Source organism: Oryctolagus cuniculus, chromosome 3 (assembly GCF_051225735.1).
Source record: "Oryctolagus cuniculus isolate XC-2025 breed Fujian yellow rabbit chromosome 3, ASM5122573v1, whole genome shotgun sequence".
In the NCBI taxonomy this organism is placed as follows: Eukaryota; Metazoa; Chordata; class Mammalia; order Lagomorpha; family Leporidae; genus Oryctolagus; species Oryctolagus cuniculus.
In genome coordinates, this window is record NC_142869.1 from 103070802 (window position 1) to 103097574 (window position 26773).

The 26773-nt window shown below is 37.3% G+C and overlaps 1 pseudogene; it reads right to left on the bottom strand.

Annotated features, from left to right (window-relative positions):
* The window catches only part of LOC100342880 (large ribosomal subunit protein eL8 pseudogene), a 158265-nt pseudogene extending 141570 nt beyond the window's left edge, over positions 1-16695 (bottom strand).
* Positions 16696-26773: the final 10078 nt, after the last annotated feature.

Sequence of the window (26773 nt, forward strand, 5' to 3'; positions counted from 1 at the left end):
TCCTGGATATATATATTTTCCTGTATTAAATATATATATCCTGTATTAAATATATATACTTATATATATTTTCTTGTATTGAAATATGTTTTAACACAATAACAGCATAATATCTTACACACACAGGAATCTTTAAAAAATAATCTAGGAAATCAAGAGACTTAATGGTAATAGTGACTTAATTAGTAAAAGACAATTTGTTCATCTACACAATGAAAATATTGGCTATCCGATTAATGAATATACTGAATGAACAAGGGATTTTGGAATTAGACAGAAAATGCACCTGGAAAGGTGTGTGACATTTCACTATTCAAATTCCAATTGTGCTACTAATGAAATGTGTGATGTTATAGAACTTGATTCACGTCTCCAAGTCTCCATATTCTCATTAACAAAATGAAAATAATAATGAGTTCAGTTATTATAAAGGTAAATGCCACAGTGTTGACAATTTGCAATACAGCGTCTGTCAGGTGTTTAATGAGTGGCAATTTTTTTTTTCTTTCGCTTATTCTTTTAGTTATTTATCCTAACTTCTTAACTGATAACATTAAAGAACCATTATCAAAAGCTGTTCAGAGTCGGGCCAGTGCCACGGCTCTATAGTCTAATCCTCCGCTCTGCGGCACCGGCACACCGGGTTCTAGTCCCAATCGGGGCACCGGATTCTGTCCCGGTTGCCCCTATTCCAGTCCAGCTCCCTGGAAGATGGCCCAAGTGCTTGGGACCTGCACCCACATAGGAGACCAGGAGAAGCACCTGGCTCCTGCCATCGGATCAGCGCAGTGCGCCGGCCGCAGCGCGCCGGCCACAGCGCGCTGGCCGCAGCGCGCCGGCCACAGCGCGCTGGCCGCAATGGCCATTGGAGGGTGAACCAACAGTAAAAGAAGACCTTTCTCTCTGTCTCTCTCTCTCACTGTCCAGTCTGCATGTCAAAAAAATAAAAAAATAAATTGAAAAAAAAGCTGTTCAGAGTCCTTCAAACTGGGAGAAAAAACACAAGATAAAATAATCTTTGGGATAATTTATTTGAGAATAAAATGAAAGATCTTGAATTTGCTGCCCCTACATGAGAAGCAAAGAGTAGGAAATACGAATTTAACAGCTGTGGTAGTACTGTGGCTGAGTATCAGTTGAAACACTCATCTCAGTCAGAAGTCATAAACAAAGCCCGAAGCAGCTCGTGAGTGAAAAAGATGTAAGCCAATGTTTACTGGGAAAAATGTATAACATAGTATACAGTTATTCTTGGTTTTTAGTTCTTTAAATGTTTCTTCTAGTTAGTGCAGTCTATGTCATAAATAGTGCCTGCAAACTTAAATCATATATGTTACTGTCCATGTAAGTAGTTTATTTATAAGGCAGAGAAATGTTCTCAATTACTATGCAGATTATTCTTTTTATAAATCCATATCTGAAATAATTGTAACCATGGAGGCTGTAGTACATTAATCAAAACCACCAATCACTTGGAAATGACTATCACCAAAAGAAAAGGCAGATGGAGCTTAGTTTCTCTGAAACATCAACACTTTTTTCAAGTAACAGAAAAGTCATTAAGAAGAGAGAATTTTCAAAGAAAACTTGTTGTAAAGTAGCATATTCTAGAAGCTGGCCTTAGGGCCTACCTCCTGAGTTATTTGTTTCTAAGAAATCACTGAAAGAGATTACAAACTTTCTTTGCTTTGTTTTATTTATTTTTTTCCAAATCTTCCTCATTTAAGAATCACAAAGGCTGAGAGGAGCCTTAGTTGAGAAGCGATTTAATCACACCTTGTGATTCCTGGAAAGAGAAAGCTGAGCGATTTAAGTCCAATAGTTCTAATGCAGACCCCTTAGGCAATTCATCTTTTGCTAAAACTTTTCACCAGGCAAAAGTTACTTGTAAACTTGGGAGTCTGCTTGTCCTAATCCCATTTAAATAGACATCCTACTTCCTGTACAATCTGTTTTCTGACTGTCACTATTTCTCAAAGATGCAATTCTGAGACTAATTTAGCAAGTTCAAATGCCATGAAAATAATTATCTTCTCTCCAGTGTGGTTCATTATGATCTAATAAACACACAAAGCTCCTTCCCACATAATGTTCTTCAAGCATACCAGCTGTTTCATGGAATCTTCTTTTCTCACTTAAGTCTGGACAAGTTCTCAGAAATCCAGGTGTTAGGAAACTGGCTCAGTCTTATCTATGGCACAATCTACACACTGACACCATCCTAGGCTCAAGCCCCCACTGCCATTGCTGGAAGCCAGGTGGCCACATGACCCAACCACTGTCAAGCTCCACCCCCCACCCTGCTTCCCTGCCCATCCTCCAGCAAAGTTTTAAAAGGACCTGTTCCTGAACACATGGCTCTCTTGGCTCTTCTCTCCTGCTCTCTTGGCTCTTCTCTCCTGCTCTCTGTCTCTCTCTCTCTTACAGTCTCCTTGTCTCTCTTTTGTCTTCTTGGCCCCTTCCCTCCAGCCTACTGGTTTTCCCCAATAAACCCTTTTCCTTACTCCAGTGTTTGGTGTGTTTTGTGACGGCCTAACAGAAATGCATAACATCAGGTATCAGCCAAACTTCCTCTTGCAAGACTAGCTATTGCATTTTTCTGTAATATTCATTAAAACATTTCATTTGAATAAAAGATTGAAATACACACACACATATATGCACACATACACATACACACCACTACCACCATCACCATCTCAGGGGCACAGAGCTATCATTCAAATTTGGAAGAAACTTTTATCTCAGTTCAATGCAGAAACTTTGCTATTTGGTATAAGGAATGCTAGCACATTGTTTTCCTTTGGGAATCTCACGCTTAGAGTATCAATTAGTCCTTCCAGATCAAATTCCTTAATTTTTATCAGTCCTTCAAAGTCAAAGTCTTTTCTTAGCAGTTTAATTTTTGAGAAAAAAAATCATTACACTTCTCTCAACAGATAGACATTTGCTTCAAGATGTATGGCAGCATCTTTTACACGCTTCAAGTCCACTACCCACTGGCTTCTTCAAGCAGTGCATTCGTTATTTGGAGCACCAGAATGTCCCTCATGTCACCAAGCCTATGGCAGATGAAGCAATGTCAATGCAATGATGTCTGTGGAAATGTGTTTCCTGCAATTGCTAAAGGTCATGGATTCTCTCTACTTTTTATTTTTCCAATATCCAATATATCCATGAAAATATGTCTTCATCTTGTGTTCTTAGATACTGCAGAAGTCAAAGAAAAGGGAATACTGCTATTACTTGGATTTCAACCCATTACTTTGAACTGCATCAGATATGGCTTAGAGGTCCAGGTCCTTGCTTGCAAATTTAAGTCCTGATTGAATCACATAATCAAGTATTATTTTGGCTGTTATCTGGAAAAATATGGGTATTTACTATCATAGATTCCTTGTTATTTTGAAATTTCTGGAAATCATTTTGCCCAAACATTTTAGCTATTTTTTAATACCTTCTTCAACCTGATTCTACTATTCATTCTGATTAATGAACTGCATATAATAGCATTCAATCTATTTTATTTTTTTAAAGATTTATTTATTTGAGGGGCTGACACTGTGGTGTAACCGGTAAAACAACCAAATTTGGTGCCGGTATCCCATATGGTCACTGGTTCAAATCCTGGCTGCTCCTCTTCCAATCCAGCTATCTGGGAAATCAATAGAAGATGGCCCAAGTGCTTGGGCCCCTGAACCCACGTGGGAGACCCAGAAGAAGCTCCTGGCTCCTGGCTTCAGATTGGACCAGTTCCGGTCATTGTGGCGATTTGATTGAAAGATCTTTCTCTCTGTCTCTCCTTCTCTCTGTCTGTAACTCTACCACTCAAAAAAATGTATTTATATGAAAAGTAGAGCAACAGAGGGAGAAGGAGGGAGACACAGAGTGAAACAGAAAGTACATTGATCTGTTAGTTTGCTCTTCAAATGGCTGTTAACAGCCAGGTCTAGGCTAAACTGAAGTCAAGGGTCAGAAACTCTATCCTTGCCTCCTACATGTGTAGCAGGGGCCCAAGCACTTGGGCTGCCTCAACTGCTTTTTGCAGGAAGCTGGATCAGAAAGAGAGTAGCCAGGACCCTAACAGGTACCCTGCTTTTGGATGGTGGTGTTGCAAATAACAGCTTAATCCAGTGTGTCACAATGCCGGCCTCTAGTCTGTCTGATTTCTAACATGCTAAATTAATCATTATGATCCAAACTTCTGTTTCATGTAATCTCTTGGTATATGTAGCCAAAGTATCCAGTTCAGTTGGAACAAGGTAAACAAATGCAAAACCTGTATAACGAATTCATTGAGATATGTAGGACTCATCTTTGGCTTAGTTTATTATGTTAATGTAATCTATCTTGGAAATAATGCTTTCAATTCCCTTTTAGTTCTACAATGGATCAGTTTCCTGTAATTAATATGATGTTTCCTTTTTCTGTAAGTAAGTTTTTATTTTGGGGTTTGGTATGAATATCCAGGGAAAAATTCTTCAGTTGAGTACATTTGGGAGAAAACTTGATCAATTACTGCCATTTAAAATATGAACAAGTCCAAAGTCAAGCCTCTTGTGGAATCATATTTTCTTCTAAAACAGAAGGGCAGTTTGATTAACTCAAGTGAACTATTCTTGTAAGTTGTTACTAGCATGTGTACAAAGGAAGAGCGAGCTGACTCTCCACTAAGCATTTTCTATTGTGGTACTATGCTCATATTATCAAAATAGTTTACACTGACATTGCTTGAGAATCTTCACTTTATAAGTCTTTGCCTTTTTGGACTCTGCAATACAGGATGCATTGAAAACACATTGTAAAAAAATACTAGCATCAGCAAGGTAATACTCAACACAAAGAAGCCTTCAAAATGAGCTAGTAAAGCCCAAACATACACTCACTGAAAGCACATAAAAACTGTTGAAAGCGCATTACCTGGGGATCTGTCTAACTCAGTTGGAAAAAAATTCTAGATATATTTACCTTGCCATCCTCAGCACTGGATCAGTTATCAAGGATCACTGGGTTCAAATGCTAGCTCCTTTGATAGTTACAGCGTTATACAACCTACTAAAGTGTCTCCCATCCTCACAAGTAAATTAAGAACAATAAGAGTAAACACCTCATGAAGTTTTATAAAAATTAAATTAGTTACTATATTTGATGTGCTTACAGTACAAATTATCACATAGAAAGGGCTCAATAATTATTGATTATTACTGTGGTTTTATTGGCTTCTAATAATAATAGACATTCACCTTAAATCATATTAATTGCCTCCATTTTCATCTCAAAATGTTGCAAACAACTTTTTATAGACCCACAGATATTGGGTCTATTCCATTTCATCTGTTTCCAACATAATTTATTTTGAAAATATATTTTATTAAATATTCACTAGAGAAGATTTTACAATAATGTGTGTATACATATATGGGACATATATGCATTTCATTCATTAATTAGATACTACTATATCTCCTCCTTGACAGGGAAAATGAAAGCACAGCGTAATATTTTAACCCAAGTTATTAGGGTAAGTATGTGGTAGAGCCAGAATGTAAATCAGTTCTGTCTAAGCCCACTCTGCCCCGTAACTGCTCATACTATACAACTGAGTAGTGAAATAGTATTCAGCAAGCAATTAATATGACAAGCAATTAACCTGGAGAAATTAATTATCCACAAATGCTGAAGCTACTTGCACGATTTATTCTGTATATTCTGTCTTTTTTTTTTTTTTTTTTTTTTTTTTTTTTGACAGGCAGAGTTAGACAGTGAGAGAGAGAAAGACAGAGAGAAAGGTCTTCCTTCTGTTGGTTCACTCCCCAAATGGCCACTGCGGCCGGTGCGCTGCACCGATCTGAAGCCAGGAGCCCCGTGCTTCCTCCTGGTCTCCCATGCAGGTGCTGGGCCCAAGGACTTGGGCCATCCTCCACTACCTTCCTGGGCCACAACAGAGAGCTGGATTGGAAGAGGAGCAACCGGGACAGAATCCAACGCCCCAACAGGGACTAGAACCCGGGGTACCGGCGTGGTAGGAGGAGGATTAGCCAAGTGAGCCGCAGCGCCGGCCGTGTATATTCTGTCTTACAAATGATATATTCATGGTGACTGGAGAATCACACTTGGTTTATATTTGTTGAATTAAATATATTTACATTAAGCAATAGAATACCTTTAACTTTTGAAATTTTTGATGTGCACTTCTTTAATTACTTTTATGACATTTCTTGACCCTCTCCTATTTTTCTGAATCACTTTTAAGGTGTGAAAACTAACAGTAGATATAGTATTCTGGATAAAGCATGACTATTGCAAACTCTAATAGATGTTTCTATTTTGAGAAAAAATTCTCTTTATTACATCTCAACTCAATTTTCCCCTTCATTCTGGCAAACCTTAGCTTTCTTTTACTGGAAGGAAAAATGACTTCCTGCTTTCCCCATCCATTCCATGTTTATCTGAATTTCCAGACAGACTGGGACAAAGATCAATTAATACCTTCACAAAATATCTCTTAGAATTGATTATTTTTAAACAAATATTTATTTTCACTTTATTTGAAAGGCAAAGAGACAGAGAGACAGATGGAGGAAAATCTTCATTCACTAGATCACTTCTTAAATGCCCACAAGAACCAGAGCTGGATTAGATCAAAGGTTAAAGCCAGGAGCCAATAACTCAGTTTGGATTTCCCACATGGGTGGTAGGGACCCAACCACCTGGGACATCATTTGTTGCCTCCCAGATTGCGCAATAACTGTATCACAAGTGGAGTAACTGGAACTTGAACCAGGCACTGTGATATGGGATGTGGACATCTAATCAGTGAATTAACTGCTCAGCCAAATGCCTCTCTTAGAATGGATTCAACACACAAAGAAATTAAATCCAATGCAGATTTTAAAAATTGGGCTTCCTTAGTTTTGCTTGTTCCTGCATTTCCCAGCTCAACTGTTGTACAGACTTTTTCTTATAGAACCCATGAGCATCTACTGCCAGCTCTAGTATGGGATACAGCTAACTATTTCTCTGACCTTTTATCCTTTACTGCTGCTGGCACTGCAATTCTTTATTGCTGATTCTGGGTATTTTTCAGAGAACTGAAATAGAGTATTGGGGTAACAGAGAATGTGATTCGGGCTGGTGCTGTTGCACATTGGTTAGAGCCCTGGCCTGAAGCGCTGGCATTCCATATGGGTACCAGTTCTAGTCCCGGCTGCTCCTCTTCCAATCCAGCTCTCTGCTGTGGCCTGGGAAAGCAGAATATAGCTGAAGTGCTTGGGCCCCTGCACTCGCATGGGAGACCTGGAAGAAGTTCTGGTTTCTGGCTTCGGATTGGCGCAGGTTCGGCGGTTTAGCCCATCTAGGGAGTGAACCAGCAGATGGAAGACCTCTCTCTCTACCTCTCTCAGCAACTCTGTCTTTCAAATAAATAAAATAAATCTTTAAACAAAAGAGAATGTAATTTAATTTCTTAACAAACAATGAGCAATTCATCACAACTCAACTAGAATGGGGATTTAAGACCACAGAAGATGAAATGTACTGATAGAGAGCTGTGGAATTAGATGTATGAATTGTGATTATTAAGACTTGTTAAGATTATCTAGCACTAGATTTGGTTCTAGATTTTACTAAGTTTCTTTTAAGATAAGAGGGAGCTAAATCTAAGCAAGAATATTTCATTTAATATGAATCCATGAATTATTTTTTGAACATAATCAAAACTGAATCATAGGAAGATATACTTTTATACTTACATAGTTGTCTGTCAGTACATAAATAGCTAATACAAGGAAGAAAACCATAAGAACCATATGAACAATGCAAATAAAGTGCTGAGCATCTTGAGAAGTAAGATAATAATTTATAAGAAATATATTATTTCAAGTAGGCTATAAAGTATAGGAAAAATTTACACATATCAAAAAAACTGGTTAGATAGTTCAGAAACATACCAGATAATTAGAGACAAATTCAAGGGGGCTCCAAAATGTCTGTAATACAATAAAATTAAAAGATGTTTATTTTTGTGCAAAAAATAAAATAAATGCATAGTTTTATAATATACACTTTAAACAAATATTTCAAAGATCCCTTATGTGTAAGGATTTCAAAAAATTTTTGCACCAAAATAATTTATTTTTTTATTAAAGAAACATGTTGTTAAGAGAAACCCTTGAGGAGTAATGTATTCATTTGTTATTCATAGAGTTCATAGGTTAATATAGGTAATAAAGGAAGCATGATTTCAGTAATATAATACTATATATTTTAAGCCAATGATCCAACTCAGAATAAGTTGGAAAATATTTTTATAATGTCAGTGTTATTCTACTGACTTTCAGTTTCCATTCAGTATGGGAGCTTAGATGCCATCATTCCTGTCCTCACCACAAGAGAAAAGCTGAACATCAACAATATTTTTTTACTATATAAGAGAATTAAATCAGAAGATGACCTGCTGCTCCCCAGTGAGACAAGCACATACAGAGACACACACTTACTACTCAAGGCTGTCCTAGAGGGTGGCTAACTTGAAAATTTAGTTAAGAAATGGACAAAGGACTTACACAGGCATTTTTCAACAGAGGAAATCCAAATGACCAACAGACAAATGAATAAATGCTCAGGATCACTAGTCATCAGAGAAATGCAAATCAAGACCACAATGAGGTTTCACGTCACCCCCATTAGAAAGGCTTGCATACAGAAATTAACAAACAACAAATGCTGGCAAGGATGTGGGGAAAAGGGTATTATAATCCACTGTCGGTGAGAATGTAATCCACTGTTGGTGAGAATGTGGAAGACAGCATGGAGATATCTCAGAAATCTGAATGTAAACCTACAACATGACCCAGCCATTTCACTCCTGGGATTTACCCAAGGAAAGTGAAATCAGCATATGAAAGAGTTATCTGTAGCCCCATGTTTATTGTAGTTCAATTTACAATTCACAATATGGTATGGAATCATCTTAAGACGCCTATCAATTGAAGACTGGATAATGAAATTATGAGATATATATATATATATATATATATACACCATGGAATAATATGCAGCTGTAAAAAAAGAAATCATGTTATTTGCAACAAAATGGATGAAATTAGAAAACAACATAGTGAAATAAGTTAGTTGCAAAAGGACAAATACCACATGTTCTCCCTGATTTGTGATAACTAATAGATCACCTAACAGGTAATCTATAGATTTGAAATTCACACTTTGAGATGCAATGACTTTGAAAAGCCCTTGTCTTGATTGTTGAGAAACAGCTTTTTTTCATACAATTTGTTAAACTCTTTACTTAGTATCAAGTTAATCATATGTGTATAAAATTAATTGAAAATAGATCTTAGTAAAAAATAAAAATGGAAATGGGAGTAGGAGGAGGAAGAGGGGTGGGAGTGTGGGTAGGAGGGCAGCTAGGGTGGGAAGAATCACTATATTCCTAAAGTTATACTTATGAAATGCATGATATTTGTATTCCTTAAATAAATTGTTTCTGGGGAAAAAACAAACAAACAAGAAGATAGCACAGGCATAACTTGCAAAGCTTTTAGACAGGACACAGAAATCCATAACCATGAAGGAAGAGGTAGAAAAGTTAAATTACCTTTCACATTTTTTGAATAATTTTACTTGTCAAAAGATATTATTAAGAATATGAGTAAGTATCCATGGACAAGAAAAATTGTTTGTGAAATGTATACATGATGTACACACAAATTAAAATACATATAAAAAACCCTACAAATCAATGGTAAAAAGACCCATTCAAATTTTTAAATTAGAACAAAGAATTAAATAGTGACTTCTCAAAAAAAGACATGCAGATAACCAATAAGGTCATCAAATGACCTTGACATCATTAGGCATTAGGCATGTATAACCATGCTTCTCCTTTACCAGAATACATATTGATGAGAATCTAAAACAATGAGAAATTTTTACATGCTATTGAGGGTAACAAACATATGTACACCATTTTGTAAATGAATAGGTTTGACATAGTCTACTGAAGTTCAATAAACTCATTTCCCAAGACACAGAAACTCTATTCCTAAGAATATATTCTAAAGAAATGCATTTGCATGCATCATAAAGGATAGGTCCAAGAGATATATAGTAAAATCAATCCAAAGTTACATTAATGATCAAATGGTTACAGACTAGCATATCCATACAATGGAAAACTTAATAGAATAAAAATGGATAAGCTACAGGTATAGAAAACCACAAAGATTAACCTTGCCAAAAAATTGTTAAAGGAAACCAGCATGTTATATGCATATTATATGTTTGAACATACACAGATATTTATCAAGAAGCATCAAAACTATCCTGCAATGATTAGGGTGCATATTTAGTCAGTAAGACCACAAATCTGTAAATAAAACATGTTATGTGTTGGGGCTGGTGCTGTGGCATAGCAGGTAAAGTCACCGCCTGCAGTGCTTGCCTCCTATGTGGGCACCAGTTCAAGTCCCGGCTGCTCCAATTCTGATCTGGCTTTCTGCTGTGGTCTGGGAAAGCAATAGAATATGGCCCAAGTGCTTGGGCCTCTGTACCCTTGTGGGAGACCCAGAAGAACCTCCTGGCTCCTGGTTTCAGACTGGGCCAGCTCTGGCATTTGAGGCCATTGTGGGAGTGAACCAGCAGACAGGAGAACTCTCTCTTTCTGCCTCTGCCTCTCTGTAACTCTGCCTTTCAAATAAATAAATCTTTAAAAAAACATAGAAAGTGTTTACCATAAAACATAAAGTCAGAAAATTTTACTTATGTTTGTGAATGGAAGAGATATTGATTGGGAAGGTACAGGGTACCTTATAGGGATAACAGTACTCTCCTCCATTTGATGTGGGTGTTGTGTGATCATTTAATAAACTATAAGTGTCTATTTTTGTCTTTGTTCCTGCTGCTTCACAAAAAAATTAAAAATCACACAAAATAAAAGAGTAATGTGTGTGGGAGGATTAGCTAATTTTTATAAAGCACTTAAAATAACACTTAAGGGCACAACCACTACAAGAAAGACAGGATTCAAATCATAGCTCCTCCACTTCCTAGCTTTGAATTTTGGACTAAGTTACTTTAATTTCTATATAGTTTTAAATTCCAACTTGTAGGAAAAGTATAAATATTCTTTGTTATAGTTTGTTTAGTCATATAAAAATAACTAAAATAGTTCTGGCACATAATAAGTGCCAATGTTCAATAAACACTAGATGCTAATAACATCTCCATTACAACATCAGAAGTGCAAAGAAAAGAAATACATTCGAGAATAAATTTGATATCACAGATATTCATTTAAAACAAGTAAGAGCAGACTAAATAAGGGCTTTATGTTTTTTCCTATGGCAGTTGCTATAGAAAAATTCAATAATACTCATTAAAGCTAACTAAAGAAGGTTTTAGTCAGGACCACTGTGACAGGTGTAGTGGAAGGGAGAGAGTAGGCTCATCTTTGAATACAAGTGGGGATTAAAAGCCCAGGAGCAGATGGAGATTACCCAGTGGACAATTACTTAGAGGAAACATCAGAGGTAAGGAGGATTCCAGCCAAACCAACCTATCAGGATTCTTGCTGAAGAATGAGCACAGTGGTTAGACATCTCCTGGGGAATGGTGGAAGATGAGGAACCTGAACAGATGCCGAGAGTAGGGAATTTCCTGCTGAACTGTCAAAACGAGATTTTACAATTAAGTGCACAGATAAACTTAGGTGAAGCTTTTGTTACAATAGGACACTAGAAAACAATAGAATCATAAGTTGATAGATGAAAAACTGGAACATAAAGGAATTATCTACATTTCTTGGCATCATACACCAAGTAATGGAAGAGTTGAAATTCAAAGTCTTCTGAAATCTTCAGTTGGCAGTAAGGTAATAAAACAGGCTCAAAGGGGAAGGCAAGTTAGGAGACTCTCAATATCCTGTCCAAACAGAGTGAGGGGAGTAGCAGTAGAATATTGAGGATAGATGAGAATCAGGGGGATTCAAAAGGAGGCTCAAAAAGGAAATAAAGATGGTGCCAAGAACAATAACAGGGATCACAGGTTTACCCTGGTAAGGTAAACATTTAAATTTAGACAAAGTGTAATCATGAGGTCAGCACATTCTTTGTCATTAGGAAAAACATTTGTTAAATACTGTGTTATGAAAGCCCTGTGCTCAACAAAGCAAGAGGAGTGGATCTGCCAGCAAAATTCACAGCAGGAAGACAGGAAGGTAAATGCTGCAGCTTGAAGCACAGCAGGCGGGATGGGGAGGAAAAGTAAGACCAAAAGGCTGGAGCTGAGCTTTTGGTGAGCTCCCCCCTAGTAATGCTCTGGGCAGCTTGGAGTCTCTTTGAAATCAATGAAAACAGAAAGAAGAGGGTTGAGGCAGGATGGAAATAAACCCATGATAAATTTTGCCTGTGAGGTATCCTGTCAGAACTTTCTGAGCCTGGACCAGGTTTCCAAGTGGCTGGGCTTGGTACTGGGTGGTACGGAGCTGGCAGCCAAATACAAGCAGGGAGCTAAAAGAGTTGTCCAGGAACAAAGCCGGAATCAAGCTAAGCTGCAAGGCAGAGACCAGGTGCAAGGCAATGAGGAAGCTAAATAACCAAGGCAAGAAAGGCAGACGGAAACAGAGGAGCGAGAGAGGCAGCGTGCGCAGGAGACACCCACGATGGTCTGGAGTGTCAGACTGCGTCTTTTTTTAGGGAGCCTCAGGCCTTGGTGACGGCTGGTAGGGGAGTTACGAGCACTGCTGCCTGTTCAGACACAGCAAAGATGGGCAGCGAATTCCAGGGTGGCAAACTGGCTCACAGACGAAGAGGAGGAGAAACTGCATGGAGGAGTAGAGCTCTCGTCCTTCTGGAGTTCAACAGGAGCTCAGAAGGCACCTTTGTGAATGTCTTCCCCAACTTCAGTTCTCTGTTTTCCTTCTGACTGCTCTGTGCATCTCAGCTCATTTTTATTCTTCTTTGAAAGAAAGCCTATCTTTTACAAAGGATATACTCTCCCACAGAGCTCTTTCTGCAGGATTTGATAGCAGGCATATGGCTGCTGTGAACATGGAAGTGTGGCAGCCCCTGTCCATATCATGTGCATCTCAAAGATAACGCAGGACTTTCGACTCCCTGGCTGGCAATCTTCCCTCTCTCGGCTGCACCAAATTCACAATGATGAGGAAGAAAGGAAAGCAATTTAATTCTCAATGGGACTTCATATAGCTGCTGTAAAACATCATTTCTATTTTATACCAAGTAAGCAGTAATAATACAGGAACAATGAAAATTGTCAGTTGGATGGTGAAAATGGTGGAAAGAAGGCTTTACAGAATAAATCTGGGTAATAAGGAAAAAATATGTATATATACATGCTACAGTGGGTTTTCATCACAGACTCCAAAAATACCCACTTATCCTCTGCAAAGAACTTGCTACAGCTCATTTTCTATCTGTGTATGTATCTCCCTCCCAAGATGAGCATCTGTCAAGCCTGGAAAGCATAACATTTATAATATTGTTTTCATTCTTGACTGAACACATAAAAAGCACAAAATCTAGTTAGAAGAGTGGCATATGTGTGTATGGGTTTTTCTCAAAGCCTTTGCTACAGGCTCTCACACACCCTCTTCTATTATTTACAGGCTATTGGTAGATTTTGCTCAGAGGGTGATGCGTGAGATAAAATGAATTGTTGGAATTTCTCTTCAGGTGGCTCCAGGCTAGGCATGGGGATGAAAGGGGCTGTCTCACCCTAATCTTCGTATTTCCATTTTTAAGTGTCTCATTGTCATCATATTGCAAGCTGCATATTCAACCTGAGTTTATTATCCACGAGCCTGGTTAGATGAATTTGCTGGAATTCCAGCGACAGTTCCACGCTGTGGTGATGTGGTTTCCATTTCATTGGGAAGCTGCCACTCAGACAATTCACCTTCTCTGGCTCAGTTGTGAACTTGTACCCATCTGCATTCCTTAACTCCATATTCTGCCATGATCGCTACGTTTGGCTTTGAGGTGGCTACACTCTAAGATTGTTCATCCTTATGTTATAATTCTCAATAAAGATCCATGGGTACATAAAAATGTGGAAAAATTAAATAAAAGATGTTTACTTTGATATAAAATAATCCTTGTATAGTTTACTCCATAATATGCATTTTCAGGAACTTATTGAAGATTCATTGTAGATGTTGATTGCAAAATTTTTGCATGAAAATGAATTTTAATTACAACTTCCGGGACTTCTTTTGAAGTTTCCTTCTGTATCCCAAGGTTGTGTGATTTCATTATGAAGGAGATAGGGAGGGGAGAGAAAAGAGGACTTCTAGACTTCAAGGACATATCTTTCTCCAGAAATGTCAGTTGATTAGTTCTCATTTTTCCTCTGTAAACTCTCATTCCCCACACCTGACCATTGGACCCATCATAGCAACAACATGGAGTCCTGCTGTCAAGCGCATGGATTTGCATTTTATAAAACTTAACTTTACATACCCATTCAATCACTTAATAACTGTGTAATTTTGAATGCGTTGGGTTATTTTTCTCAGCCTATTTCTGCATCTGAAAAATGGAGATAAAAATAGCAACTTGGAAGAAGTCCCCCTGCCCTTTGTCCAGATAACCTTTTATTACATCAGCAAGGAAGGAGTTTTGTTTGTTTGTTTTAATTTGGTTTTTCAAAAGGTTTTATTTATTTATTTGAAAGGCAGAGTTAAAGAGAAAGAGAGAGAGGGAGAGAGAGAGAGGGAGAGAGAGAGACATCTTCCATCTATTGGTCCATGCCCTAATTGACCACAACAGCTGAAGCTGGGCCAATCCGAAGCAAGGAGCCAGGAGCCAGGAGCTTCTTCCAGGTCCCCCATGCCAGTGCAGGGGCCCAAGGACCTGGGCCATCTTCCACTGCTTTCCCAGGCCATAACAGAGAGCTGGATCGGAAGAGGAGCAGCCAGAATTTGAACCCGCCCCTATATGGGATGCTGGCACATCAGGCAGTGGCTTTACCTTCTACCCCCAGTGCCGTGTTAAATAACTCGTCCTCAACATAGTACATTTATTTTATTATAATAGTTACCCAGCAATATTTGTTGTACTGAATGAGTTTTGACTGAGACCAGAAATGTTGAAGTCCAGCAAACATAGGTGCAGGAAGGCGTTTGCTACTCCACCCCACTCAGCATGCATACATAAAGCCTGGGATTTTTCTCATCTGGATTTCCTACGGTGCTCATTCAGGGCTCCATTTTATGTTCCTTTGCCATAAGTCAGAGCCATGATGAAAGGATAGAGGGCCAGAAAAGCATTACTCTCCAGCAGAGAAGTAGTTGAGAATTTCTCTCACCCTATTAGGATACGTAAACCTGTTTCCTGATAGTGATACTCATACACTTTCTGTGATATGCCCCATACATTCTGTATGTCATTCTGACTTTATCAAAGTAATTTAAAGAGTTGCATGTAATCCTCAAAGCACTTTTCAGAGAAGGACTTTGTGTAAACAGGACGTTAAATTACCCCTTCTCTCACTTTGTCACTTCATTTTGGGTGGGCTACTTTTTCCCAGAGCAGTGCTTCCTCAGTTGTGGTGGCAAATTAAAATCACCAAGACATAGGAGGAGATTTTAAAAGGCCATGTCCTAGCCAGAACTCTGTCTTTTTATTTAACTTTTATTTAATGAATATAAATTTCCAAAGTACAGCTTTTGGATTACAGTGGCTTCCCCCCCCCATAACTTCTCTCCCACCCACAACCCTTCCATCTCCCACTACCTCTCCCATTCCATTCACATCAAGATTCATTTTCAATTATCTTTATATACAGAAAATCAATTTAGTATATATTAAGTAAAGATTTCAACAGTTTGCACCCACACAGAAACACAAAGTGTAAAGTACTGTTTGAGTACTACTTATAGCAATAATTCACATTGTACAACACATTAAGGACAGAGATCCTACATGGGAGTAAGTGCACAGTGACTCCTGTTGTTGACTTAACAATTGACACTCTTGTTTATGGGGTCAGTAATCGGAGTTGAGGAGCTCAAAAGGCTTCCATAGCCTTGGCAACTCATGGCAAGAGTATCGGGTGATTACTGACGTCATCAACAAGAGAACCCTGTCTTCCCATCTTCCAGGCAATGCTGAAATATACCACAGTGTCTTTAGGTGAGACACAAGTAAGGTGATTCTAATGTAGAGACAGGATGGAGAAGCTTCAGTCCATTTGGAATCCACCTTTCTTCCAGGGCTAACAGCTAAGCTAACTGGCTGGGTTTAGGTGATTGATGCGTTATTGCATCCCTTGGGGCACATGACTTGTGAAAACACAGACTTGTTGAGTGTCTGGATACCTGCCCAAATTTATCATTCTCATCTCTCAGACCTCTCAACAATGATATGCCACTCGAATCTCATCTTCTGAGGGCTTAAGATTTGTTTCATTTCAATAATCTGCAGCACTTATTCATGCTAAAATTAGAAGGGACAATATAAACATATTAACTGATATTTTCTGAAGATTATATCTATTTATTTTCTTGCCAATATAGAGTCCAATGTTGGAAACTGGCCTGGGGTACAGCCTAGGCTTTGGACTTTTAAAAAGCTCCAAATTGATTGTACTGTGCAGTACAGGTTGAGGATCCCTGGAGTAGAAGTAGCGAATGACACATAAGTAGCCTAAAGAGGACATTCTCCCGTAAAATCAACCCCGTGTGTCACAGGCACCGCTCAGGGTCTTTCCTGCCTTGACTTTGTGGCCCCACATTTCATCATTTTTGCAGAACACTGAATTCTGTTGCTCCTTAAAGGCAATAGTAACCGAAAAAGAATGATTAAAAGAATGATCAATGTGTGCTACTTATAAAAAAAGGAAAGAAAAGAAACATCTAAACTTGGCTTTTAATATACCTATTCCCTTAGCTGTGCAAGTAATAATAGCTCAAGGGAGATTGGACAAAATTCAACAGTGATAGCTTTAACTTATTAATGTTAAAGTTATTTCCTTAAATTCCCCAGTGGTGATTTTTAAAGCACTTCTTTCATTCATTTTTCCAGAGGCTTCTCATATTTAATCCGAGGTTACAGTGTTTTCAACATTTAATTCAAAAAAGAAATACATTTTAAAATTTTTTCTTATTATATTCTCTTCGTTAAATATTTGAGGATATACCCAGCATGCCGATTTCTACAAGTAATATACAATTTTTCAACTTTGATAGGGTTAAGGTTTTATAACAGTTTTAGCCATGTAAGAAAGAGAGAGAGGGAGATAAAGAGAAAGAATGAAAGAATGAAAGAAAAATAATATGTTTTTAGTTTGTATTTATATGTATCATTAAGCTAAGTGGTTTAAAGTGTGAAAACAGGGGCTGGTGCTATGGCGCAGCAGGTTAAAGACCTGGCATGAAGCATCGGCATCCCATATGGGCGCCGGTTCGAGTCCTGGCTGCTCCTTTTGCTATCCAGCTCTCTGCTATGGCCTGGGATAGCAGTGGAAGATGCCCAAGTCCTTGGGCCCCTGCACCCACGTGGGAGACCCAGAAGCACCTGGCTTCGGATAGGTGCAGCTCCAGCCGTTGCACCCGCCTATGGAGTGAACCAGAGGATGGAAGACCTCTTTTTTTGTCTCTACCTCTCTCTCTAACTCTTTCAAATAAATAAAGTAAATCTTTAAAAAGTGTGAAAACAGATGATTTTGAAAAGAATATAAAGTCTATTTTTAATCACTGAAGAACTTGATAGCATAAATTTAAAGGTGTCTAAATTGTAGACTAATTTAAAGGGCATGCAATAAGATATTCAAAGTGTTCAGTCACTGGCTAAAATGAATTAACATAGTAATTTTATCTAATACTTGCATTAGCACTATAGTCCTTTCATGAATTTTATGAGGTAGTTATTCATGCACCCATTTTATAATTGAGCAAACTGACAAGTTAATAGTATGTCTAGAATCCCACAGCTGCATAACTAAAATTCCTACTTAGATTTTTTGGGCTACAGCATTCATATCTTGACTGCTCTTCCATTGCATGTTCCCAAGCACCCCGCATGGCTACAGTCACATAGATGCACCTACTGAGATTCATGCTGTTAAAAGTCCCTTTTTATGTACTGTAAAAGATTCAACTTGTATTTTAATTTCATTGCACATTTGACTAAACTACCAAATAATAAAGCAGATGTGTCATAGAGGAATATCAGGTGGCAGGCTCAGGCTGAGTCCTAAATGATGGCCATAACTTGAAGTTGTCACTGTAGGTAACCTGATTCTTAACTTCACAGGCATGGAAACTCGGTAGTGTTAGTTACTCAGAGTTGATCATGCTACCATAGGATGATTTATTAAGTAAAGTTCCAGAGTGGCAATGTATTCATTGTATAATAGGGGCGATATATTTACCTTTCAAATGTTGCAATATTCATGTCTTCTGTTTTGTGAATTTTTGCTGTTCTATGGAAACTGAATCCAATTTATGAGATTTCTTGTTGAACATGGACTCAGTACAAAAAGAAATTGAATGCCACTTTCCCAAATCAGGATCTTTTATTAATGTAACATAAGTCATTTATAGTGTAGAGATGTGAAATATACAAAAATATACCTCAGGCATTTAGCTCAGCAGTTAAGATACCATTTTGAATGCCTGCCTATATCCCACATTGGAGTGTTAGGTTCGAAGTTCTGGCCTTTTGATTCCAGCTTCCTGCTAATGCTCTTCTTGGGAGACAGCAAGTGATGACGCAAGTACTTGGGTCACTGACACTCACATTGAAGACTGGGATAGAGTTCTGGGCTCCTGGCTTTGGTCTGGCTCAATCCTAGCTGTTGTGAACATCTAAGGGAATGAATCAGTGGATAGAAGGTCTTTCTGTATCTGTTTCTGCTCTATCTCTCTCTCCTTGTCTCTTTGATTTTCAAACAAAAACAACAACAAAAAAGATATCTCACAAAAAATGCTACCACTCAAAAGATATATTAAGAGTTTTTCACTCTGCTAAAAAAAGTGAAACCATATATTCTGAAGATTTTCTAAGTTCCCTTTTCTAGATAATAAAATTAAACATGCTCAATAGAAATGATTTAAAATATATAATCTACATTATATAATTTTGTAACTATCAAATATATACTATAGATAATTATAATCATAAAATTGGTTTTGATTATAAGGCAATACTAAAAGAAATGCATGCTCATTATTAAAAGTAGACATTTTAGAGAAGTGTAAAGAACAAAAACTTACTTATAATTCTAACACTTTGGTTCCATCTATAAATATTGAATGCATATCTGCTATGCATTAGATGTCAGGCAATAAAAAGTGCATCAGGTGCTCAGAGATGGAAGAAAAGTCAATGGACAGTAGCATTGCAACATGTGTTCTTGTGACACACTCAGAAGATGTCTAAAAGCATGAAAGAGCGGAACATAACTCAGAGAATGCTTTTACTGATTTAGTGTTATCCAAACTAAAAGGAAAAAGTAAAACAAAAATGAAGGAGGAAATCTTAATATATCTGCTCCGGCACTTCAGAAGACTCGAGCAATTCCTCAAAAGATTAGAGTTCCCAATATAACTCCTCAGTTCTACGCCTAGGTGTGCTAAAACTTGTGCATGCATGTCCGTAGCACTTTAGACGTAATAATGGAAAAGTAGAAACAACCATAATGCTCATCAATGGATAAACGGACAAACAAAGCAGTGTTCTCACATGCAAAGGAATAATGATGCCTGCTACAATGTGGACAGGCCTTGAAAATATGCTCAGTGGAAGAAACCAGTCAGAAAAGACTGCGTGTGTAATGAACCCTTTTATATCAAGTGTTCAAGATAAGCAAATTTACAGAGACAGGAAGGAGGTTGATCAGTGCTTGCCTAGAACAAGGAGGCAGGATTATAAGAAGACTAGGAGGTGAGGGTTAAAAGTGTGTGAGTTTTCTTTAAGTGTTATTTTCTAAAATTGACTGTGGTATTCACTATACAACATTTTGACTATGTTAAAAATCATTAAATTATATGCCCTCAGTAAGTGAATTGTATAGTATGTAAATTATAGCTTAATAAAGCTCTTATCCAAAGAAAACACATTTGGAGGGAAGTACCTTATTAGGGGTTCCTCACTGTACATGGGATTTCCATTTTCACAATCTTGACAGTCCTCAAAGAAATTCCATGAAACTTATTTCAAATGCTTGGAGAGTAAGTTATTTTTACAAGGTTCCCTGTTTATAAGTAAAAATTGGCACACCCAGGACTTAATCTCAGAGTTTTTATTTCACAGTGATGTCCTTTAATTATTCACTGCTGACTCAAGGTTTATAATAATATAATGCAAACAATATTATCATTATGATGCTGATGTTACCTTCCATGTTTAAAACAAAACTGAACTGACCGAAGAATGTGCTTGTAATTGTAATAATAAAACAAAAAAAGAAAGTTTTCTTGGGGCAAGTCAGCCTGAGCATGTCCCAAATTATACATCTCTTCCCTCTACCATTCCCACCACCATGTTCAACAGGAATCACATTTCAGAAGCATACCAGGGGATTCCAATTCAATCCCATCGAGGTGGCATGTACCAATGCCATCTCACTGTTCCAGGTGATCAGTTTCAGTTCACAGTTGGTCATGGTGGAGGGACTGGGAGTCAAAGGGAGCACATAGACAAGTCTAGTACCTGCTAACGCTAACCGATGGAGTAAATAAAGGGCAGAGTGATCCAACATGGGAAGTGAGATACTCAGCAGACTCATAGAATGGCAGATGTCCTAAATAGCGCTCTGGCCTCAGAATCAGCCCTAAAGGCATTCGGAGCTGGCTGAAAAGCTCATGAGAGTATTTCAGGCATGGAAAGCCAAGACACTCTGACAAAAGATCTCTGCGAGTGAGATCCCAGTGGAAAGAACAGGTCATCAAAGAAGGAGGTACCTTTCTCTGAAGGGAGGAGAGAACCTCCACTTTGACTATGACCTTGTCTAAACAAGATAAGAGTCGGAGAACTCAGAGGGCTTCCATAGCCTTGGAAACTCATGACTGGAGCATAGGGAGATTACTGATGCCATAGACAGGAGTGTCAATTGGTAAAGTCAACAACAGGAGTCACTGTGCACTTACTCCTCATGTAGGATCTCTGTCCTTAATGTGCTGTACATTGAGATTTAATGCTATAACGAGTACTCAAACAATATATTTCACTTTGTGTTTCTATGGGGGTGCAAACTGTTGAAATCCTTACTTAATGCATAGTAAACTGATCCTCTGTAAAAAAAAAAAAAAAAGAAAAAAAAGAAATTATCAATTCCCAACTTGACTCTCACTGGGATTAAACATGACAATAGGTCTGATCTGATTTCATCATCATTTAAAAAAAAATCATCTATTATTTTTCACTTTATGTTTCTGTGTGGGAGCAAACTGTTGAAATCCATACTTGATGTATACTAAGCTGATCTTCTGTATATTAAGATAATCAAAAATGAATCTTGATGTGAATGGAAGGGGAGAGGGAGTGGGAAAGGGGAGGGTTGTGGGTGGTAGGGACGGTATGGGGGGGAAGCCATTGTAATCCATAAGTCGTACTTTGGAAATTTATATGCATTAAATAAAAGTTAAAAAAAAAAGAAAGTTTTCTTTGCTGAGATCACCTTATCATCTCTTTTCATAGCCATGTTCCTCAGAATAATTATCCACTCTCTCATCAACCATGTATTAATATCAAGAAGCCCTTAAGAGTCAGCACTGCCCCACTCAAATCTACAAGGACCATAGCCAATAATAGTGTAGTTGCCTGTTTACCTCTTCATTGATTTGTTAAAATTCCTAATCATCCCTTTCACCTTCCATCTCTGCTTGTTTGACCAGTGTCTACTTATCTCATCACCCAAATCCACAGGTCCTTTCAGTTTTTTAACCCTGTCTTTACTTTCTGCCAGTCCATATTTCCCAGACTACCACCGTAGGCTATATCTTACACCTCACAAATGTTAGTGTGTCTTAAACTATGGTCTGAACCACTTACAAAATGCAAATCACAGGAGAGGGTGGGAAGAGAACTGTGAGCAAACACTGTAGTTTCTGAAGCACTATCTGGTCTATGAATACACTCAACTGCAGCAGCCACCAGCTACAGGTGAGTATTTAAACATGACTTTATACTGATCACATTAAATACACTTTAAATTCATTTTTGTCAGATCATTTGTATTAACCACATTTTATGTTTTCAATAGTCAGATGTGACTGCTAGCTAACATACTGGGGAGCATGTTTATTGAATATTTCTATCAATGCAGAAACTCTCCTGGACAGCATTTAGTTAGCATTTGAATTGACTATTGTTCTTTTGTGTTTTCTTATGTCACCAGAATATACTTCCATTATATTATATATAACACTTTATTAATTTCCATTCTTTTTTTTAATTTGTTCACCTATTATCTATTTATCAATCTATTTCCAGATTCTGCTCTACACTGAATATCATAGTTAGTCTTTAGAAAAAAGGAAGTGCACGAGTCTGTGTCAGATAATACAGGTCTTGGAACAAGATAAATTCCTAGGGAATCATTCTCTATTGAACAAATGAGAAGATAAATATGGGTAAACATGGATTTCTTTGCATGTTAAAACTGACAATAGCTCCTTCATTGTTTTATCAACGAGAAACACACTTGTAAATGTTTTACTTATTGCCATACTTGCCCCTATCATTTGAAATTAGGTCTATGTAATATGTCTTTTTTCACAACACCCATGTAATCACTAAAGTACTACTGCTTTTGTATTAGAATTCCCAAAGTTTAACTATCAATCAGCTATCAAAGTTTGACCAAATTCAGATGGTTTCACTATTCTATAAACAGATTAATCATGTGTTTTAATTGTTCTTAATACAGAGTCAACCCTTGTAATAGTACTGTGGTTTGAATGTTAGTAGCAATAAAGCTCATCTTGAAATTAATTTCCATTATAATAAAAATAATAATAAAGAGGTACAACTTTTAAGAGATGATGAGGGTGTCAATGTTCTGTCCTCAAGAATAGATTAGTGCCATTTTGGTAGGAACAAGTTCTTTATAAAAGGAAGAGTTTGGTGTTATTTACATTCTCTCTCTCTCTCCCTCTCTCTCTCTCTCTCTCTTCCTCTGCCTTCCTCCTCTTTGATCTGCATCCACGCATGAGATTATACATCATGAAGCCCTTTATCAGATGCCAGCACCTGAGCTTAGAATTCCTAACATTCAGAGCTATGAGAGAATAAATTTCTCTTCTTTACCCAATTTGAGGGTAACTATGGCAGGCAGTACATTAATTACTTTTAATCTCTGATTACAATGTGATGTCAGATTTCCAAAGTTCCTGCTGTAGTTGGATCTCAAAGACTTCTTTTTTTTTTTTTTATCTTTTATTTAATGAATATAAATTTCCAAAGTACGTCTCATGGGTTACAATGGCTTTCCCCCCCATACCGTCCCTCCCACCCACAACCCTCCCCTTTCCCACTCCCTCTCCCCTTCCATTCACATCAAGATTCATTTTCGATTATCTTAGTATACAGAAGATCAGCTTAGTATACCTTAAGTAAGGATTTCAACAGTTTGTTCCCACACAGAAACATAAAGTGAAAAATAATAGATGATTTTTTTTTAAATGATGATGAAATCAGATCAGACCTATTGTCATGTTTAATCCCAGTGAGAGTCAAGTTGGGAATTGATAGTTTCTTTCTTTTTTTTTTTTTTTTTAACAGAAGATCAGTTTAGTGTACATTAAGTAAAGATTTCAATCGTTTGCACCCCCATAGAAACACAAAGTGAAATATACTGTTTGAGTACTCGTTATAGCATTAAGCCTCAGTGTACAGCACATTAAGGACAGAGATCCTACATGAGGAGTAAGTGCACAGTGACTCCTGTTGTTGACTTTACAAATTGACACTCCTGTTTATGGCATCAGTAATCTCCCTATGCACCAGTCATGAGTTTCCAAGGCTATGGAAGCCCCTTGAGTTCTCCGACTCTTATCTTGTTTAGACAAGGTCATAGTCAAAGTGGAGGTTCTCTCCTCCCTTCAGAGAAAGGCACCTCCCTCTTTGAAGACCTGTTCTTTCCACTGGGATCTCACTCACAGAGATCTTTTGTCAGAGTGTCTTGGCTTTCCATGCCTGAAATACTCTCATGGGCTTTTCAGCCAGATCCGAGTGCCTTTAGGGCTGATTCTGAGGCCAGAGTGCTATTTAGGACATCCGCCATTCTATGAGTCTGCTGAGTATCTCACTTCCCATGTTGGATCACTCTCCCCTTTATTTATTCTATCGGTTAGTGTTAGCAGATACTAGACTTGTTTATGTGCTCCCTTTGACTCTTAGTCCTTTCATTATGATCAATTGTGAACTGAAATTGATCACTTGGAATAGTGAGATGGCATTGGCACATGCCACCTTGATGGGATTGAATTGGAATCCCCTAGTTCAAAGACTTCTTCAAACACACAGAAGGAATATAAAACACAAATAAAATACGAAAAATATGATTTTTTTGAAAAAATAAACTTTCAGGATTACATGAGAAAAATATTGTGTTAAAAGGGCTTTATAATCCTATAAATCAGGGATTCTCAAAGTGTGGCCTCCAAACTAGTGTCACTGATGTTATTTAGGAAATTGTTTGAAATACAAATTATTGGGTCCCACCACAGACTGGATCAGAAAATACTGTGGAGCATTGTCCTGTGTGCTTTAGTGAACCATTCAGGAGATCCAATGCATGTGAAAGCTTACAAACTACTGTCTTCAAAACAAATGGGCAGCAACTAATCAGGTTAAAATGCTGCAGAAAAAAGGTAAAAACCACAAGAACAAGTAAGTTGGAGTACAGAATAATGCAGCCCTTATGCCATATACCAGACTGGAGTTTGAGATATGAAAGCAATTTCTTCAAATTACAGATTGAATTGAGAGCACAGTTATATCAGGCTTATTGGGCACACACTCAGAATTCATGAACCACATCAGAAAAGCTTTATACCATAGACATTTCCCAGTGTAAAGGAAATTTGGGGATTTATTTCTCTAGAAAAAGATGCATAGCAAAGAAAGACTGTATTTTCTACTCTTTAATCCATGATTTTAATCTTTTCTTAATTATCTATGTTGATGCATTTATTGATATTTTTAGAATTTCTATGATTGAACATTAAGTATTTGGAATTATAAACATCAAACAAATGTATTATTTTTTAACTTATACAATAATAACTAGTGACTTTGCTAGAAATTTCTCATTTATCCTTTGAATCAACTCTTTAAGTTTCTTCACCTGGATTTCTGCCTATCACAGTTGGCCTGTATCGTTCTATAGTATCAATAAAGCTTCACCACTCTCTAGCTTAGGATTAGGCATGGCTGGTGAAATTGTCTGCATGAGGTCAGAGAGAGGGAGGAAAGAATGCCCATATGTAATTTTCTTTCAACTTCTTATGCAGCCACCCAGGCCTTGTTGCTTTTCTTTTTTTATTCTCTTAATTTGTATTTTAGTCTTAATTATAAAGTTCAAAAAGAGAATTTGGGCAATAAAAGGGCCCTGTTAACACTTTGTTTCATTCTAATTGAGTTAAGGGGAGTAAACATATATGCACGTTCCTAATAATCTATTCTTTTTTGTCTAGCTGTTTTTCTTGCACAAAGGTTACTACTCTGTCAAAGGTACTTCTCCATATAACTCATTTCTTAAAGCTTCCAATTACTCACTTCTCTTACTTCTTCAGATCTTGGTAAAATAGCAGTATCTCTTGTTCTGTGGTTATTGCACTATGTCTTACATTTTCTCCAAATCCTATTCCTGCTCTTGTAAATATTATCTTTATTAAACTTGAGTTAAACTATGCAGTGTAACTGTGGTACCCAGTAACTTACAGAAGGCTAGCTAATATGGTGACTTTTGATGACAATAATAATAACTATCAAGAAACTTACAAAGGCTTAAAAATACTGCCTCTTTGCTGGAAGAGAAAATCTGGAAATAATTTGTTGAGATTTTATTTGTTGTGTTTTGCAGATTAGGGAAGAAAATGTAAGACCTACTCATGAAGTTACTTCATTGAAGGGCTTAGAAAGAGAGTGCTGCTGATTACAAGGAAAATGCAGAATAGCATGAGGATTCTATCAGAAATTAATCAATTTGATAGAGATTTTGTTTCATGCTTACTTTGTGCCAGACAGATAGTTATGGCATTGTGGGTACATAGGGCTGAATAAGCAGATATGATCTCTGCCCTCAAGACTAGAGGGAGTGTTTCTGATAGAAGAAGGAACAGAAACAATATCAAAGGGGAGTGAAGTTGGGAGGAGCAGGAAGAATGAGACATATAAGAAACTATTAATAAAATAATTAGATAAATTTGACATACTTGGTAAATTTATAAAGTTATAAATGATGAGAATAAGGCTGCTTTGCATCTGCATTAATATTATTGCTAATGGTAGAGAGAGTATAATATGAACCAAGAAGAAAAACTGATAAGCATAGGAGAAAAGTGATATTAGAATCTGCAACCAACACTATCTTCCATTCAGCTTCAAATATTCAAAGTTAAATTTTAAGAAGTCTTCTGTTTCAACAAACAGAAAAAAGGTAATGATTCAACTTGGTACATTCTTTATTTTCCCTTTTTGTTAAACATTACTTTAGATTCTAGCATTTTCTAGATACATTCTGATAACAGATTTGATTTCCTGACTAATAAGTTTCAGTTTTCAGTAAA